This window comes from Macrotis lagotis, chromosome X (genome assembly GCF_037893015.1).
Source record: "Macrotis lagotis isolate mMagLag1 chromosome X, bilby.v1.9.chrom.fasta, whole genome shotgun sequence".
Lineage (NCBI taxonomy): Eukaryota > Metazoa > Chordata > Mammalia > Peramelemorphia > Peramelidae > Macrotis > Macrotis lagotis.
Genome location: NC_133666.1, coordinates 360616662 through 360636990, shown reverse-complemented (window position 1 = coordinate 360636990; position 20329 = coordinate 360616662). Strand labels below are relative to the sequence as shown.

Here is a 20329-nt window from a genome sequence, read left to right as displayed (position 1 = left end):
TATATAGAGAGGGTCTCATAAATGCTTTTTTAATGGGTGATACCTAAATCAGACACAAGAGACTATGGTCCAAACTTGACACCTATAAATTTTAGAATCAAATATTTTTGTTAGAAATCAAGCACTCAGTTATTTCATTGAAAAGATTGGGGAATCAAACCAGAAAAGGATAGGCTACACAGAAAAATCTGCAATGTAAATTTCTGAATTTTTGTTCTATTTAAATATCTCATAAATTTAAAGAACTGATAAAAACACTATATTCTATTCTAGCACTGTTCTTGCAAATATTCCATTATCCCCTCTTTGTAATCTATTTCAATGTTATCTGTTAAGGAATATGTGCCAATAATGTAATCAGGAAACTCTCATGGGAAAATGGTCACTTTAAGGTAAAGATGATTTTTAGAAGTACTTCCATTCAATCTAATAGTCAATTCATCCAATTGTCAAAGTAACAGTATATTAAAGTAGAAGGATATTTCTTCAAGTTACTATCCTGGAACACTAGGTCTTAATTATACTCTGGATAAGTTTACAGGAAAACAATGAAAAACATCATATTTTAGAATTTTCACAGGAAACACAGAATGGTAAAATTGAAAGGGATCTTATAGTTTATCACAATTGCTGATAATATGGATGAGCAAATTGAGCATCAGCTTTAGGAAATTTTAAAACTAAATTCTTAGAGCTATTAAATGATCAAACAAGCAACTAAACTCAGGAATTCTGAATTTTCAATTCCAATTCCATTTTTTAGACAATATTTGGAATATTAGATTCATTGTAAAGATGTCTAATTTAGAGTTATAAGAAGACTGCACAAAGAATATATTTGTTTTCTTTTCTGATCTGATTTCAGGACCTCATTGATTAAATTGATGATATGTTTTTTTTTTGCACAGAACCAGAGAATTTATCCTCATGTTCGCGTAGATTAAAATTTGTTTTGTCTTTCTCACAATAGGCGCTCACAAAATGAAAATCATGACCTTAATATATTTTGTGGAGATATTTAATTGTTATTTAGCAAAGATTGAACTTCCTTTGACCTCAGTTTTTTGTTTTTGTTTTTGTTTTAATCTGTATAATGATAGAAATAGACTAGATGGACAAAAATGTGGTTTCTATCTCTAAATGTGATTCTGTGAAGTTGAGACAGGACATATCATCTAAGAGAGATTCATTCTTAAGTCTATATTTTTAATTGTACAGTAAATAGATTATACTCTTTTGTTTTCTGTGAAGATTTAACAATATATGTGGGAAAATATCAGATTTAATCTAAATTTATAGCACATAAAATGAAGAACTTAATACAAGTTATACATTTCCCAAGATAAAGAAAACTCCAATCTTTCCAAGGGTTTTCATCAAGACAAAAATTTTCTATTAAGATGATTGTTGCTGCTGATGCTTTGTTCCTTGTATTAGAAAGACAATTTGTAGCAATCAGATTACCTGTACTTATTTGGTATTACAGAAAGGTATTATAGAGTTTTGAATCAAATAACTTACTAAAACCATGTGCACTCATTTTTATTATACTATGTTATAGAACTACTTAATTTCATTAATTAAAAATAAAACTTAAAAATCATATAAAAAAGTTCAATCAACAAAGTGAAATTTCAGATGTGAATATCTTTTCTTCTTTATGCATGGCCTAAAATATCATTTTCTTTAAAACTAAAATCATGACAGAGGTACAAAATTGTTAATCTCAATACAATGAACTGTCTTCTAGGACATAATTCTTACAGTATCAGACAAGTTGGATTTCTATAACTCAGCAAGACTGAAAGTTTCTATTGATTTTCTGAAAAAAATTTCCTGTTTGAAAATAATAATGGAAATCATATGGTAAACATTATAATTCATAGCCTCATAATTCATTTTACTCTCCAGTAATTATCTATGAACTTTAAATGATTTCACAGCTATTGATGTTCATTAGTCATTGAAAATAAAAGTGACAAGGTAACAAAGAATGCACAATTTGGAACATGTTTTAGCATGTAACATGATGAGAAAATAGAAAGGCTGCTAACTGCAGTCTGATCAATATAGATGCATTTTAGAAATTTCAGTTACAAATTTTGAAGGACACTGACTTAATATCACTGAAAGTATGACTACAACATTAGGTTTCTTGCTTTTATACAATAACTTAATTGACAGAAACATTACAATTGCATATTAAAATTTAAAAGTAGAGTATATTTAAAGAAAAACATACATATAATGGATACCATTTGTGGGGCCATGAGAAGTTGAGTCACTCCAAATAAAAAAGAAATAATATTACTGAAACAGGATTTAATTCTATCATTTTTCATTATATCACACTACTTTATTCAGTTAGTTTTATTGACTAATGTGGAAAGAGGGAATGAAAACAACTGGCACTTATGTAGAGATAACATGCCTAATAGGAAAAAAAAAGGAGTCGAAGTTGATATGAAAGATATTATAATGATATTAGGGGTAAAAGATATACTCTTAAAGTTATTAAGAGAAGTGGGGGGGGGAATAATAAAGAGACAAGGTCTTACTAATTTTCTTTAATTACTAGAATAGTAAATTCTCTGCCTAGATTCACTCTTGACCAAGTTTTCAAAGAGAGCCAGTATGGGTGATATAGACTTTAACAACAGTGGCTTCAGATACTTCTAATGCTTCTGGTTCCATGGGTGAAGCCTCAAAGTGCAGAATTCTTTTCTTAATGGAGACTTCTGGCCAAGTTGCCAGAGAGAAGACAGGCACTGTGATTAAATGTTCCTCTTTCTGCTCAAAAACAACATGAAAGAAACCTCTAAAGAGAAATTCAATCAACAAAACCCAGAAAGAGAAGCTAGGAAAAGAACACATATCAAGTAGGCCTATGTCAGAGGACAGTAGGTAGACTGAGAGACAAGAACAGAGGATCAGTTCAGGGTCAGTAGCTGGGGAAGGCCAGAGTGCCAGGCTCAGCCATAGAAACTTCTGTGAGTGGCCGGTTGGCTTGGGTGGGGGTGGGTGGGGGCAGTCACAAGAGGGTGAGTTCCAACACAGAGTCACAGAGTACACCTGGAGAACAACCAGCTGGGCCACAAACCTAAGCTCCATACTTTCAGTGGAGCCCTTTGCCTAGAACAAACAACAAACAACCCACCCCCACCCTCACCCCCTCTAGTCAACAGAGTTCACTCAAAAGAAAGAGATTAACAACTTCCCCCAGGGCCCAGCCCATTGTTCAAAGTCAACTCAGACCCTGTTGCAGAGGACCCCAAACTCTCCAGAGAAAGCATCGAGTTCCCCCTACTGCCTGGACCTTAGAATTACTTAGCCAACTGAACAAAGCCTCTAGGATCTTCAAAAGCAAACCTCTGAGATCCAGGCGGGGCGGGGGGGCACTCAACACAAGATGTAAAAAAGGCCATAGAAAAGGGGTTCCCATGGAAAAAATACTTAGAAGAGACAGATTCTAACCCAGAGAGATCTAGCACTGCTGAAGACAATATGAATTGGACTGCAGCCCAGAACAACTTCCTTGAAGAAATCAGGAAGGAGTTTAAAAATAAATTGTAAAAATTGGGAAAAGAAACTCAAGAGAAAATTAACATGTTGCAAGAGAAAATCAACACCTCAAAACAAGAAAACAAATCTTTGGAAAATACAATTTTAGAAATACAAAATGATAACTCTCTCAGATCTTCAATTGGACAAATCCCGAAATAAAATGATTCTCTCAGAACTACACTTGGGCAAATGAAAAACTCCTTCAAAAATAGAATTGGCCAACTGGAAAAGGAGTTGCAAGAGAGAGATGAAGAAAATTCTTCTCTAAAAAAAGGGATGGGATCAGTGGAAACTAAAGACTTCATGAAACAACAAGATTACATTAAACAAAACCAAAAGATCGAAAAAATAGAAAAAATATGTAAAATACCTCATCAGCAAAACCACTGACCTTGAGAATAGATTGAGATGGGAGAATCTGAGAATTATTGACCTTCCTGATAACATTAAAGAGGAAAAAAAGCCAGGACTTAATTATTACAGTGTTTAGTGATGGAAAATTGCCCTGATATCATGGAACCAGAGGAAAAAAAAATATTTATTGAAAGAATACATTGATCCCCTCTGGAAAGAGATCCTAAAATGAAAACACCAAGGAATGTTGTGGCTAAATTCCAGAACTATCAGATAAAACAAAAAATCCTACAAGCAGCCATGAAGAAAAAAAAAATTTAAATACCAAGGACCCACAGTAAGGATTACACAGGAACAGACTGTAGCAACATTAAGTGATGGAAGTGTCTGGAATGAGATATTTTGTAGAGCAAGGATGCTTGGAATGCAGCCAAGAATCCACTATCCCACAAAGCTGAGCCCTTTCTCCCAGGGAAAAAGATTTCCAAGATTATATGATGAAAAGACCGGACCTATATAGAAAATTTGGGCATTAAACAGGAGACTCAAGAGACATATGAAAAAGTAAAAAATACTGAATTGCTATCCAATGAGATGAAATTGGCTATATACCCACTTGGGAGAAAGAGTCTTATAATTCTTGAGAATTTTAACTCTATTAGAGAGAACATACATAGCCAGAAGTGATAGACACTCATACCTTTTCTGTGGCTCAGATAGAATGATTTAAAAACATTACCCTCTTGAAAAGGGGGACAGTAAAAAGAAGGAAGGATGAAGGGTGACTGAATGGGGTAAATCTCATTACATCAAGAGGTACAAAAGACCAATTGAAATTGAGAAGAAGGGAGGAGGTGAGAACCACCTGAATCTTCATATCAGACCTGACTGAAAGTTAACTTAGACACACCTAATTAAGTTAAGAAACTTATCTTACCTTTCAAGCATGAAAAGGGGAAAAGAGAAGGAATGGGGAGGATGAGAAAAGAGGGTGCTAACAGAAGGAAGGGAAGAATGTGAAAAGGGAAAGGGGAATGAAAGAGAAGGGAGTTAATATAAGAGAGCAAAAGAGAAACAAAACACTGGGCAATATGGTTAAAGGGGGAAAACAGGGAAAATGCAAACCAAAGGAAGATAGCATGGAAGGCAATAAAGAGTTAATAATTATAACTTTGAATGTGAATGGGATGAAATCTCCCCTATAGAATAAGTGTGTAGCAGAGTGATTAAAAAACAGAATCCTACAATATACTGCTTACAAGAAACTCATTTGAAGCAGAGATACATATAGAGTAAAGGTAAAAGGTTGAAACAAAATGCATTCACTTTAGCTGAAGTGAAAAAATGGGTAACAATCCTTATCTCAGACAAATAACCTGCAAAAATAGATAGCAGTAAAAGAGATAAGGAAGGAATCTATATCCTCCTAAAAGATACCTTAGACAATAACTTAATTTCAATGCTAAATATGTATGCACCCAATCATATAGCTTCCAAATTCTTAAAAAAGAAGTGGAAAGAGCTACAGGATGACAAAGACAGCAACACTCTACTAGTGGGAGACATCAACCTCCTACTCTCAGATTTAGATAAATCAAATCATAAAATAAACAAGAAAGAAATTAAGGTGGTAAATAGATTGTTAGAAAACCTAGATATCATAGACTTATGGAGGAATTTGAATGGGGGTAGAAAGGAATATTCTTTTTTTTCTGAAGTGCATGGCACTTGCACAAAAATTGACCATGTACCAGGACATAAAAACCTAATTATCAATTGCATAAAAGCAGAAATAGTGAATATATCTTCCTCAGATCATAATGCAATAAAAATCATATGCAATACTGGGCCAGGGGAGATATAGACCTAGAAATAATAGGAAATTTTAAAGAATGAGTGGATCAAGCAGCAAATTATAGAAAGAAATAATTATTTCATCCTAGATAATGACAATAATGAATCAGCATACAAAAATCTGTGGGGGGCGACCAGGTGGCAGAGGGGTGGCTAGGTGGTGCAGTACATAGAGCACTGGCCCTGGAGTCCGGAATACCTGAGTTCAAATCCAGCCTCAGACACTAATAATTACCTAACTGTGTGGCATTGGGCAAGCCACTTAACTCCATTGGCCTTGCAAAAAAGTCTAAAAAAAAATTGGTGGGACAAAAAAAAGGCTGATGTCAGGGGTTATATTATATCTTTAAATACTTACATGTATACATTAGAGAAAGAAGAAATCAAATGCAATTAAAAAATAGAGAAAGAACGAATTAAAAATCCCCAATTAAATATCAAGCTAGAAAATCTAAAAATTAAAGGGGAAATTAATAAAATTAAAAGCAAGTAAAATATAGAACTAATAAATAAAACAAAGAGCTGGCTTTATTAAAAAACCAATAAATTGGATAAAACTCTGGTCAATTTAATTTAAAAAAAAAAAAGAAAGAATTGGGGCTTCTAGGTGTCACAGTGGATAGAGCATCGGCCCTGAAGTCAGGAGAATCTGAGTTCAAATTTGTCCTCAGAAACATAATTATTAGCTAGCTGTGTGGCCATGCACAAGCCATTTAACCTTATTGCCTTGCAAAAAAAGAAGAAGAAAACTGAATTGCTAGTAGCATAAGAGAAAAAGGTGAACTCACCACCAATGAGCAAGAAAATAAAGTAATAATTTGGAATTATTTTGCCCAACTCTATGTCAATAAATTTCACAATCTAAGTGAAATGGATGAATATTTATAAAAATATAACTTGCCCAGATTAAATGAAGAGGAAATTAAAAACCTAAATAACCTTATCTGAGAAAAAGAAATTGAAGAAGCTATTATTGAACTCCCTAAGAAAAAATCTCCAGGGCCAGATGGATTCACAAGTGAATTCTAACAAATGTTTAAGGAACAATTGATTCCAAATCTATATAAACACTTTGGAAAAACAAGTAAAGACAGGACTATGCCTGTCTCTTTCTATGACACCAATATGATGCTAATATCTAAACCAAGAAGAGTTAAAAGAGGAAAGAAAATTATAGACCTTTCTACCTGATGAATATACATGCATAAACCTTAAATGAAATCTTAGCAAAGCGGATACAAGTTATCACTAGGATAATACATTATGATCAAGTAGAATTTATCCCAGGAATGCAGGATTGGTTCAACATTAGGAAAACAGTTAGTACAATCAATTATATCAATAACATACTTATCAGAAGTCATATGACCATATCAATACATGCTGAAGAGTTTCTTTTAATAAAATACAACAGCTCTTCCTAATAAAACACTAGAGAGGGTGGGAATAAATGGTTTGTGCCTTAGAATAATAAGAAGTATCTATCTGAAACCATCAACAAGCATTATATGCAATAGGGATAGGCTTAAGGCATTCCCAATAAAATCAGGAGATGAAACAAGGATGCCCATTATCACCATAACTATTCAATATCATATTATAAATGTTAGAAATGTTAGCCTCAGCATTAACAGAAGAAAAAGAAATTGAAGGAATTAGAATAGGGAAGGAGGATACAAAACTCTCACTCTTTGCAGATGACATGATGGTATACCTAGAGAATCCCAAAAAGTCATCCAAAAAACTATTAAATATAATTAGCAACTTTAACAAAGAAGCAGAATATAAAATAAACCCTCATAAATCCTCAACATTTCTATATATGACTAGCAAGATACAGCACAAAGAGATAGAAAGAGAAGTCCCATTCAAAGTAACCTCAGACAAAATAGAATACCTGGGAGTCTACCTGGCAAAGCACACTCAAAAACTTTTTGAAAACAATTACAAAACTCTTCTCATGCAAATAAAATGAGATTTAAATACCTGGACAAACATCAGCTTTTCATGGATAGATTGAGTTAATAGAATAAAAATGACAATTCTACCAAAACTAAACTACTGCTTAATGCCCTACCAATCAAAATTCCAAAAAAAAAACCCTATTTAATGAGTTATAAAAATGTTGTAAGTAAATTTATATGGAGGAATAAAATGTCAAAAATTTCCAGGGATTCAATGAAAAAAAGTGCAAAGGAAGGTGGCTTAACCTTACCAGATCTAAAATTATATTATAAAGCATCAGTCATCAAAACTGTGGTATTGGGGGGAGGCTAGGTGGCACAGTGGATAGAGCACTGGCCTTGGAGTCAGGAGTATCTGGGTTCAAATCCGGCAGCATATAAATGCAAGATAAAATGAAAATCAATTCCTGACTTCAAAAAAAAACAGAAAAGAAATTGGACAGAGTATCTGCCCATCAGAGAATTGGCTGACCTTAGCAAATTATCAGCGGAGTTGGCCCTGAGAGAAAATAATAAGATTCGATAAACAAAAGATTAATCTGCATACAAACCATTTCTGGAATTGCAACTTTGAAGGTGGGAGTCAGTTTTCTGCGATGGTTCTTCAAAGTCAGCCAGGATGTCTACCTTCTGAAATCATCCTGGAGAAATCATAACCCTATCTTCAGGGATACTGGTCTGGAGCTGAATTACTGTCACTACTTTGGCCTCAAGAATTATGACTGATTTCACTAGAACTATGAAAGATATTTTAGAAATTACAGAACAGACTGTTATTTTTCTGCATACCTATGCTTACAATCCAACTGGAATTGATCCTCATGCTGAATAGTAGAAAGAAATGTTATTCATGGAGGAGAAAAAGAAACTCTTTGCCTTTTTTTCTTTGTATTCATTCATTCATTTGTTTGTTTATTTCTTTGTTTTTTTAATCTATATGCATATGTGTATTTTTAAGATTCAAAATTTCCTTCCATCTTCCCTTCTCACCCCCCTCCCCTCAGCATCGAACAGTCAGGCTAGCAATATACATCAATATTTTTCATAAGCATGTTTTCAGATAAATCATTGTTGCTATGAAGACTTAGGATAAAGGGTTATATGTAAGAGATAATTCTTATAAAGTGTTCATCTGATTTTTATTGTCTTGTTTGTTGTTTGTTTTATTTTGTTTTGTTTTATTCTGTTTTGTTTTATTCTGTTCTGTTTTGTTTGTTTTGATTTTCATCCTCTGTATGGTGATAATATTGTCCATAGCCAATCCAATATAGTTGTTCTAGCTCTCTGGACCGCAAAGAGCAGCTGCATCCATCAAGGCTGATTATCTCATAATCTCTTACTTCTGCTCCCTTCCTTTAGCATCACATCCTGTAAGACACTCTTCCATGATTCTCCAGAGTTCAATCATTTATGGTTTCTTAAAGAACTATAATATTCCATAATATTCATGTACCATGATTTATTTAGTCATTGCCCAATTGATGGACATTCTTTGCCTTTTATGGCATGGAAAGCCAAGGTTTTGCTAGTGAAGATGGAAACAAGAATGCCTAGGCTTTATTTATAAGGACATTAATACCTCTTTATGTCAGTCATATGCCAGAAATATGGGCCTCCATGGTGAACATATGGGAGCCTTTACCATAGTTTGCTAAAATGCTGATGAAGCTCAAAGGGTAGAATCCTAGCAGAAAATCCTGATTCATCCCATGTATTCCAACTCCCATCTCAGTGGGACCCAAATGCCAAAAACAATTCTGGATAGTCTTGATCTGAAGACCCAATGACTGAAAGATGTGAAAGGTTTGGGAGATCACATCATTAACATGTAGATCCAGTTGGTGTCCAACTTCAAGAAAGAGGCATTCTCCCATTATTGGCAGGACATCACTGTCCATAATGAAATGTTTTATTTCGCAGGAGTGAACCCTGAACAGGTAGAACAATTGATGGAAGAATAATTCATCTATATGATCAAAGATGGCAGCATTTCTATATCAGGCAATGTAGGCTACCTTGCATGTTTTTAACCAAATAACTCTCCCTAGTGAGATGGAGCAGAGACAACTGTCCCACCTTCAGACTCTGTTGTTTGAGATTCAGGGAAATGATTGAATTGGTGAAGAAAGGAGAGGTTGGAGTCCCTTCAACCAGAGTGCTTAATGCTCAGCTATGTAAAGTGTATTAGAAAAAGATCAGTGATTATATTAAAGGCATCTGAAATTAGTGTTTGGAGTATTGTGGATCTAAACCAGATTCCCCAAACCATCCACCACATATTTTCCAAATCATTCTATGTTTACAGAAATGCTATCAAAACTCCTGGCCTAAAACCAGAATATTTCTCCCGCTCCCATTCCCCTGCTCTTAAATCTTTTGGTACTACAATGTTGTTGAAGAATTTTAATCTAGATGATAGATAGAACTTAACCCATGAAACAGACTTCCAGAGAAGGCTTGCTCAGTTCTAACCCCAACCTCTAATTGATCTCCCAAGGCTGATTGCCGCAGGCATTTCAGATAGCAAAGTTTGTTTTGAAAATTGAAAATGCTAAAAGAAAGAAAGAAAGAGAGAAAAGAGAACATAGATGTTGCCATTGTCTAGTTGTTTTCGCTTTGAGAAATAAAAGAGAGGTGGATCTCCCCCACTAGACATCTAAGACTTCTTAAATGTTCCCCTATTTTGTTGCTCTCCTTCCCTTTTAACCCAGTGCTCTAATCTGTCCTACATCTGTTTGAATTATTTTTCAGACCCTTCTTATCCAGATGCAAATATTTATTTATTTGTTTGTTTGTTGATTTAGAGAAGTGCAGTAAATTTTATTTTATTTTTTTATTTACTATTTTTTATTTAGTTTTTGTAATTGTCTTTTGAATTTTGCAATTTTCTCCCCCATCTCACTTCACTCCCCCACCCCCACAGAAGGCAGTTGAATAGTCTTTGCATTGTTTCCATGCTATACATTGGTCAAAAGAAAAATTATATACTTAAGGGAAAAATAAAATAATAAGAGATAGTAAAATTACATAATATGATAACTTTTTAAAATAGTCTTTAATAGTCTTTTAAATAGTCTTTGGTCTTTATTTAAACTACACAATTCTTTCTTTGGATACAGATGGCATTCTCCATCACAGATACCTTAGAATTGTCCCTGATTATTGCACTGATGAAATGAGGAAGTCCATTATGACTGATCATCGACCCCATGTGTTTGTTAGGTTGTGCAATGTTCTTCTGGTTCTACTCATCTTGCTCAGCACCAGCCCATGCAAATCCTTCCAGGCTTCTCTGAATTCCCATCCATCCTGGCTTCTTTTTTAAATTTTATCAATAATTGATTTATTTTCCAATTATATACAATAGTGGTTTCTACCTATCACTTTCTGTAAGGTTTTGAATTTTATAATTTTCCACCACCCTCCTTTCCCTCCCCCCATTACCCCCACAGAAGGCAGTCTGATAAGCTTTACATTTTTCCTTGCCATATATTGATCAAAATTGAATGTGTTGGGAAATAAATCATCTCCTTGGGGAAAAAATAAAATATTAGAGGTAGAAAAATTATTTAGTATATAATACCTTTTTTAAAAAAAATTGAAGGACTTTGGTTTTTGGTTAAACTCCACAGTTCTTTCTCTGGATACAGATGGTATTCTCTGTCCTAGATGTTCTATAATTGTCCCTGACTATCAGGATGCATATATTTAGAAAAATAAGTAAAATTTAATTTGATAATTGAGTATGTTTTCTCCTTCCCTTTCTCAGCAAAAGTTGAAGGAAGAGAATTCAGGAAAATGGCTGCAATTGAATACCTATATCCTGGTAAAATTTTTAATCATCTGCCTTTCTGCAACTCCACCAGATATCATCAATGTAGTTGTGCAATAAATTGCCTGTCTCATGGCAAGTCTGTATGGGGTAGTCAATCCTGGGAGATGAGTATTTTGAGCTGTGGTTATCGGCTTCTCTATGTTTGTTAACTGAGGTCAAATTTCAGCCTTAAAAAGATCACCCTCCAATGAATCTGTAGACCTTTATAAAGTCTGGTTTCTCTTGCAATAAAATTGTTGTTGATCTAAAAAAAATCACATGGACAATTCATATTATATATGTATATATAATATGAATTGTCCACATTTTATATATCAGGTTTTCTGATTCCATAGATGACTTGATATATTGATATACTCTTTTCCAGTTTCCTGACCTTGTGATTTATCTCAAGACTCAAGTATCCTAATTTCTAACTTTATTAGCTTCTCTGTCTCTATGTCTGACTCTGAAACTCTTTCTTTGTCTCTTTATGTCTCTCTCTCTGACTCTCTCTCTCTCTCCCATTCATACACACACACACACACACACACACACACACACACACACACACACACACACACCATACATAGATACAACTAAAGCTATTAAACATAAATGAAAGGACATCATTGTTATCCCTAATCATACATAAAGCAGTTGCTTCCTTTCTATATATGTATTAAAAGAAAAAAACGAGGGGTATGGATAAATGCTACAGCTTGAAAGACTTATTTCAATTTTAAACTACCTTAAAACTTAGAAAAGAACACTAAAAGAAATAATTATTTTAGCAGATTTTACAATCCTATTTCATGTCCTAAGGAACTTTTTAAAAAGTACAGCTTCATTTTCCTTTCCCTTCTCTACAACATTATTATTTTTTCTATTGCTTATTTATAAAATATAACTTTAAGAAAGCTACAATTTTCAGGAACAGCAGAACCTCTTTACCTTGTGATTTCTTGGAAGGGTCCGTCAAATAGTTTAAAGCTGTAAATCCATCCTTATTTGAGATTTAGCTATAAAACCAGATGTTACCCCTGCTTTACTCTGCGCTCAAACTTTAATAGTTGTTATGTTCTCTGTCTTGTAAAATAACAATGTTCTTTGAGAAGCTTTTAAGCATAACCAATGTATTTTAGTTTGCTTAATGTCAGACATGGACCTGCACTATAGCAGAAGTACTTTAAATGTCAACACAAATCAATTTTGCAAATGTCAGCCTGGCATTAATGAAAACTCAACTCTCTCATGAAAGATGCCCTCCTAATTCATAGTTAATGTTACAGAATATCTTTCACATCATGACCATTTTCAAACAGAAGTCTAAGCAGCTGCTTACCCATTAGGAATTCAGTTTCATATTTCTTGAGCATAATTTTCAAAATTACATATCATAAAGGAATAAAATATTTATGTTTATACTATGTCAATTTGCAGATATTTAAAATGTGGCTAATCTCATTGTAGAAATTTTCTTTCTATATTATACTGATATATTTATAATTTAATTAACTCACCATTTGAGTTCAAAATTTGCAATTCAGACTTAATACCTGAAATGAAAAGGTACAAAATAATTTATGCTATTTTACATTCTATATTTTTAAAATAAGAGTAATTTTAACTTTGATACAATATGAGTAATTTCATATATTATATTTAAGAAGCATTTAAATGTTTTGCTTTTTTTTTGTCTTCTGTACAATGATGAAGCAAAGGCATGAGCATTTGATTTCATGTGACAATTTCCATTACAGATGAACTACAAATAGTTGAACTTATGTTATTTTTTCATAGTAACCTTCCTATAATTTAGAGTCTTAGATTATTACATTTTTGATTCAAAGGAGATATTTCATGAGTAGCCATGATCATAGAAAAATTGGCCCTTTGAAGTGAAATAGAGATTTCGCAATATAGTTTGGAGAGATTCTGGAATACATACTTTAAAAAGCCAGAAATTTGGGGCGGCTAGGTGGCGTAGTGGATAAAGCACCGGCCTTGGAGGCAGGTGTACCTGGGTTCAAATTTGATCTTAGACACTTAATAATTACCTAGCTGTGTGGCCTTGGGCAAGCCACTTAACCCCATTTGCCTTGCAAAAAAAAATAAATAAAAAGCCAGAAATTGAATCTGAATCCACTATTTTAGATGAAATGATATAATATTTGCATTTTGTAATTTTTAAAATATCAATACTAGTTCTTACTATTAGATAATCTCTGTGTTCCCTTCTTGTTTGAACAGTGATTCTATTAACATGAATATGTATTCTATTTAAGCTTTGAAGATAATTATCCCAACTCCAACTCTCATGGCCGAACTGCATTTCCAAGGATAACCTGCCCACACTAGTCAAAGATATAAGGGGGGTCCCTTTAGAGAGTTCAGGGGTGAATCCCTAATCTATTAGCTTGATACCCACTAATGTGTTTTTCCAACATTTTTATTTGAAAATAATTTAATTAGTCATTCTTAGATAGCTTTTACAAAATAGAAATTAAGGTGTTTTAGTTGAAAAAAAAAGATTCCCCCCAAAACCTTGACATTCTTCAAGTACACACAATCTACGGGAAAGATAACATCTGTATGCTCTTTTGATAGATGAAATTCTGTTTATTTCAAAGATCTGTGATTCCATAGTCATGAAGTTTTCCAGAGAGTGATCCATTGTTTGTTTGTTTTTTTCACAGTACCTCTGAAAAATAATTTCTACCACACTGTGGAAGGGTTGTAATCTGTCTCCTTGGATTGAATAACCACATCAATACAACTAAAGGCCCCAAAAGGATTGAAGAAATATAATGAATATCGATTGATTGCTTATACTTCAATTGGTTATTAGGAAGCTTGGAGAACTATTTCTTGGCTTTAATTGTGAGTATGATAAGATAAAGAAAAAATTCTAAAGCAAAAGTTAATATATATTTTAAATATAAATCATTATTTCATGTAATTATTTAGATATCCTTTTCTGGGTATACTTTAGCAGATATATATTTATATATCCATTTCCTTTTTTTTTTTACAGTCAAGGCTATTGACCAACAAATATATGTTCATTGAGATTCTTTCTGGTGCATTAATTAAATCTTCATGATAAATGTATTGCTTTTCCTGTTACAAGTTACCAAAGGCAAGTTAAGTTGCACTCTGCCTTGCACTGGCATTCTAAACAATGTATTTCAATTGTACTGAAATGCAGTTGTGATTCCAATAGAATAATAAGGGAATTATTTTATGCCACCTGCTATATAAGTTCTTGTACATTCTTGGTAGGAATATGATCAGTCATGCTAAAATAAAACATTTAATATCTATTATGATCTATTTTGTTTCCTCTAAGAAAACCAAAAGGGATATTATTATCCTATGAAAATGCCCTTCCAAATGAAGGCAATCTGATTCTCTGTGTGGCCTGCCTCATAAGTATTCCATTGTCATATGAAAGTTCCATGGTGAAATGGAGTCTCATGGTATTCAACAGTTTATTCATTTGATAAAAATCAGTTAAGTAGTACAAAGTTGTTTTCCAGCAATCTTCAGAAAAGTAAAGGAAAATGGTACACATTTAAAAGCTGAAAAAATATTTGTTGATTGATTTAAATGAATATTATATTTGAGTTTCATTGCATTTTTAAGATTATATTCTGAAGCTTTGTTATTAAGTTTTGTTTTTGTTTTTTCTACATTTTTCTTTTCTATCTATGTTTTTTGTATAGGATAAAGTTGATATTGTACCTGGATAATATATTCCCATGCCTACATGTGTCCTTGAATCAGAATATCAAATCAATTACTTTTAATGGGAATGCTTAATTCAAAAGTCAGGCAGAGTTATTATTTGCATGTTAATAACTGCAATGTAAGTACTACGTTATAGTTTACAAAATTAAAGCTTAATTGATTCTTCAGCTTGCACTTCAATTATTAATGAGGGGTTATCATTTCATCAGAAAAATTTCATGATTAGTGAAATATTGGAAAAACTTCCAAGGCACTATATTTGAAATTTGAGGTTGAAGTGGAGGACCTCTTAGATTATTGCCAAAAATCTTCCCTATTCTTTAACACATACCACATAATGCTTCTCAAAAGCTCTTTTTTGGAACTTCCTATTTTAGTGCCTCTCCAAATTCCAGACCAAGTAATACAAGAATACTTTAAAAACAACTCTAGACAAGCTTCAAGTAATGAGTAATGGGGTTGTAAGAAGAAAGGGGTAGGGAACTTTGGGGAAGTTTTCAGGGTTTCACATTGGTGGTAAAATGGCTATGTGGTTATGATATTCATCGACCATTTCATTCAGCAATTTAGTAAAGGAATCTGTGGATGAGTTTCAGGAAATCATGACATCAAATAGGGAAAAATGTTGCATTTTTATTTTAATGACATCTAACTGATAGAAAACTTTTCTTGACATTATAAAGAAAAAAAAACATTTTGCTGAGAAGTGCAAAAGTTTTAGCAGACTCCCAAAAGCATTATATATATAAATATAAATATATATATATGTACATATATATATGTGTGTGTGTGTGTGTGTGTGTGTGTGTGTGTGTGTGTGTGTGTGTTAAATACCCATGGTCTTGCCCTTTTATGATTGATAACATTAAATATATTTCTTGTACTTAAATATCAGTGCTGAATTGCTATGTAATAATTTTAGAATACATGCAGCATGTATTAACTTGATACCTAATAGTAGGATTTAGTACTTACCTCTCTTACTTATTACCTATGTGATTTTTCTGAGGTCCCTTCATGTGATAGTGGTAGTGTCTTCTGAAATGACTATACAGTGCTTACTGAGGCTGATATAAAATCACACAGTAATAAAAACTTGTAAACCAGTAACTCATGGAAAATGTGACATTGATGAACCTCTCTGAAAGACTTCTGGTGGGACTTCATTTTTCATATCAGTGAAATCACTGGTTTTATCAAATCATTTTATAGAAGTTTTTGTAAGCCTGATGAAACAATTAAAAAACTACTTACAGGTATAAAAACAACCAATTCCAAGTCCTGATTTTGTCATTGATTTGTTTTGTAATATTAGAACTATGAATTTTGGCTTTCATTTTAATAATATATAGAAGTAAGTTAAGATTGAATGGAATAATTTATCAAAAACTTTGTTGAAAGGTTTGTTACTTGTTTTGCGGAGCCTAAAGTCCATACAAATTGTTTCTTCTGTGCTAAGAATTCGTAATATGAATCTTTCACAAATATTGACTGTCAATTTTCTTTTACATGAAGTATCAATAGGAAGCTTCCCAAGACATGATAGATTAAGCAGTACTTTTGGTGAGACAGTGAATGTTTCAAAAGTGAGATGAGAACATGGGATTTCATGATAATAAGGCAAGCCTTCTAGGAACTTTTCTTTACTGTCATTTTGTTATTGATGCTGATTTTCAGATGACATTTATTTAGAACAAAATTTTAAAAACTCCTTTTTTATTTATGTATATGACTATTTTTGAACATATAATTAATTATTTTTGATGCAGTAAAGCAGTCTATTTAAAATGTTATATTTCTGTATATATGTTGCTTATAGAAGAAACATAAGTATATTGAAAATTAATCTACAAATGCATGACAGAATACACTGTGGCTTGTTTTCCTTAATATTTTCCATAAACATCTATTTTTTTCCCAATGTGCCCTAGATAGTTGAAGATTGGTCACTTTATTCACTATATAGAAAGAAGGAACTGAAATGTGACTGTTTTTTTTTCTTTTTTTCCTTTTGGATATGGAGATCTTCATTGTGGGGAATGTTCTATTAATACTTTTCAATAACTTGCCTGAAGCTTATGATAGTCTGAGAGTTGCTTCGAGTACGGGGAAAACAAAGTGACTAGACTTGCCATGATCACAAAGTCAGTTTGTAGAAGAAGTACTCAAACCTAAGTCTTCTTGGAGTTAAGACTGGCTCTCTAGTCAATACACAAAGATCCCCATAAGATACTTATTTTCAAAATTCATCACAGAAATAATCAGTTGCCAGGGATAGGTGGATTATTTCAAAAAATGGCCAAGGAACTGCTTTTGTCTCACACAATCCATAGAAAATTTACAAAATTATATATTCATATATACATATAAGCATATAAAATATATTCAGGTATATGATTATACATATATATAATTTATAATAGAATTTAAATTTTATCTTAAAGAGTGACTCTTATGTAGTCATTTGCTATATAAAGATAAGAGATTTGTGCAGCAGAAAGGATAGAATTTAAAACTTTAAAGAGATCTTATTGGCCAAGTAGTGAGGCTCATGTATTAAAAAAAATCTTCACTATAATATATTCAATAACTGGTCTTCACCCCTCTGCTTGAGGACTCTAAGAAGGCTAAAACACCCATCTGTTTATCAGGCCATAAAAGCATTTACTATCATGGTTACATTTTAACTAAGAACTTCCAGTTTTCAAATACCTTATATTCCCTATTATATGACATTACCTTTTTAAAATTAAATAATATCAGGATAATACTTTTTGAACTAGAAATACATTTAGTGCTTTCATATTATCTACTGTTCTAATTCAGGTATATGCATGTTATTGTTTCATAAACTTGCTCTACTTTTATTACAGTCTCTTTGTCATTTTAGTAAAATTAATTCCTTTGCCTGAAGTCTCATGAACCCATTATTCCTTGTCTCTATTAATTAGTGACGTTTGTCCTCCATAAACAAAAAGGACAACAACATCATTTACATGACTTCCATATTCTGTTTATTATAGTGACGAGAGTGTTGTATGAAAACATCCTTCTTGCTTGCCTTTTCCAGAACCAGTTCACCTCTTATCCTGATTGATACAAAACAGGACTCTTGGTAAGATCTGCATGGTGTGGGAGTCCTTCGTCTTGTACATGTGATCTCTCTCCCATAATAGCAAGACTCCATATTATTGTATATAATTGGAAAACAAATAATATATTTATATAATAAAAAAGAAAAAGAAGATTCAATGAAAATCTAATGATGACAAAATACATTATAGGAACAAGACACTAATACATCTTTATCATTTTCTTAGGTTTGTATTTTTGTTTCCTTCTTCCTCCTCATCCTTTTTCCTTTTGTCTCAAGCCTTATTTTCCCAATGTAGTCTAAAAAGTGTTCTGTAACTTGTGAAGTTACAGATTTGACTGCAGCATGGAGAAGATGAATGACATGGCCAGAGTGATTCAGATATTATATGACAAGGGTAGAGTCCTCTTTCCTTTAAATATTCTTTTTTAAAATCTGTTACATGAAGTAGTACAGGGATGTCTCTTTCGTATTATAATTCTATAGTCACATATATTATGAATTGTATTTATAATGATTATTTATATTATGTTAAATTATAAATATTTAAAAATCTTTACAAAAATAAATGAAGAAACTATGACAAAATATAAACCTTTGTTACCTGATCAGTTCAATCATACTGATCATGATTGATAGCCGCAAATGTGAAATCTATATGAAACACATGAATAATATATGGAAGTCTAGATATATGCAAGTTAGCAATTTAACAATTTTAGCAAGGCTAATTATCATAAAATAGTCTATTACTTTGAAACTTACTTTTTATTTAATTGCATTCATTTTTTTCTTGAAAATGTCACCGAACATACTTTTAATGTCCATATGCCTGTTTTATCAATTTCTACATTACAGCATTTAAAGGATTTTAATTATACAAAAAAACCCCAAAAAGCTATGTACTCCTTCTATTATTCCCTTGAAATTCTACAAACTGATGAATTAAAATCTTACTCAAATGGACATAGTTCTTTCTCTGATAGGCTTAACCTTCTAGTAAAAGTAGAACCTCTGGGATTTCAATGGTAGATTAGTTGCTACATTAAATCAATGGCCTTTTTGCCTAGATTGCTGACCAGGCTAAGAATTAATTCTACTATAATTAGCCTTCTGCAGCTGTTAGTGTCAGTGGCCTTCATTGGCTCCAAACTAGAAGAAAAAACCTTTTTTTTCACTCCAAAATGTGCAGCCTGCAATTATACAATGGAGAATATAAAACATTGATTGTTCAAATTAACACAGATCAATCAAAATAACCATATCTAAATACTTTATTCAAAGTGTAAATTTTTCTTTCTTCTTTTAGTTTCTAGAATAAAATATTTCCATAACATAGTATAAGAGAGGTTATCATTAAATTTTGCTGAAAATGTATGATGTATATGTGTATATGGAAAAAGTTAAAAAATAAACAGAAAGATATAATCTCACTAAATAGACTCAAAATAATATGAATTATGCCTGTAAATCAAGTTAAATATAGCATTTTTTTAAATTGTGATTAAATCAGTTGAGAAAAGTATTATGGAGTAATCACCATTGCACAAAGTAAATCACCAATTGGCCCCCAACATTTTGACTTAGAGAATTGGTAACAGGTACTGACTGAGAGGTACAAGACTTAGTTGTCAGTTGTTTCAATTACAATATGTAGACCTTATTCCTTTTCAATTTTATAAGGTGGATGCTAGATCCTAGTTGCAAAGAGGGAGACTTATAATGATATTTCAGAATGCGAATGTGGTAGGGGCAAGTGAAGGGAGGCATGTGGTGAAGGAAGAAAAAGCAACTAGCTAAAACAAAAGTTGAACGGATTGCCCCGGGTGCCAAAGAGTTCCTTCCAGCTGAACTTGCATTACTGGCTGTTTGAAAGGGACTGTTGTGGAGAGGTTCTCTTGCTGATAAAAGTTGAACTGGTCAAATCTAAGT

The 20329-nt window shown here is 32.6% G+C and overlaps 1 long non-coding RNA gene and 1 pseudogene across 1 annotated transcript in view; both read left to right on the top strand.

Moving 5' to 3' along the window:
• The first annotated feature begins 1400 nt into the window (after positions 1-1400).
• Positions 1401-9766, top strand: LOC141499116 (aspartate aminotransferase, mitochondrial pseudogene; annotated as a pseudogene).
• A 4582-nt stretch (positions 9767-14348) lies between these two features.
• The window catches only part of LOC141500697 (uncharacterized), a 386762-nt gene continuing 380781 nt past the window's right edge, over positions 14349-20329 (top strand). The window contains exon 1 of the long non-coding RNA XR_012472006.1: positions 14349-14433. This is a non-coding gene — a long non-coding RNA (uncharacterized LOC141500697). The remainder of the gene's footprint in view (positions 14434-20329) is intronic.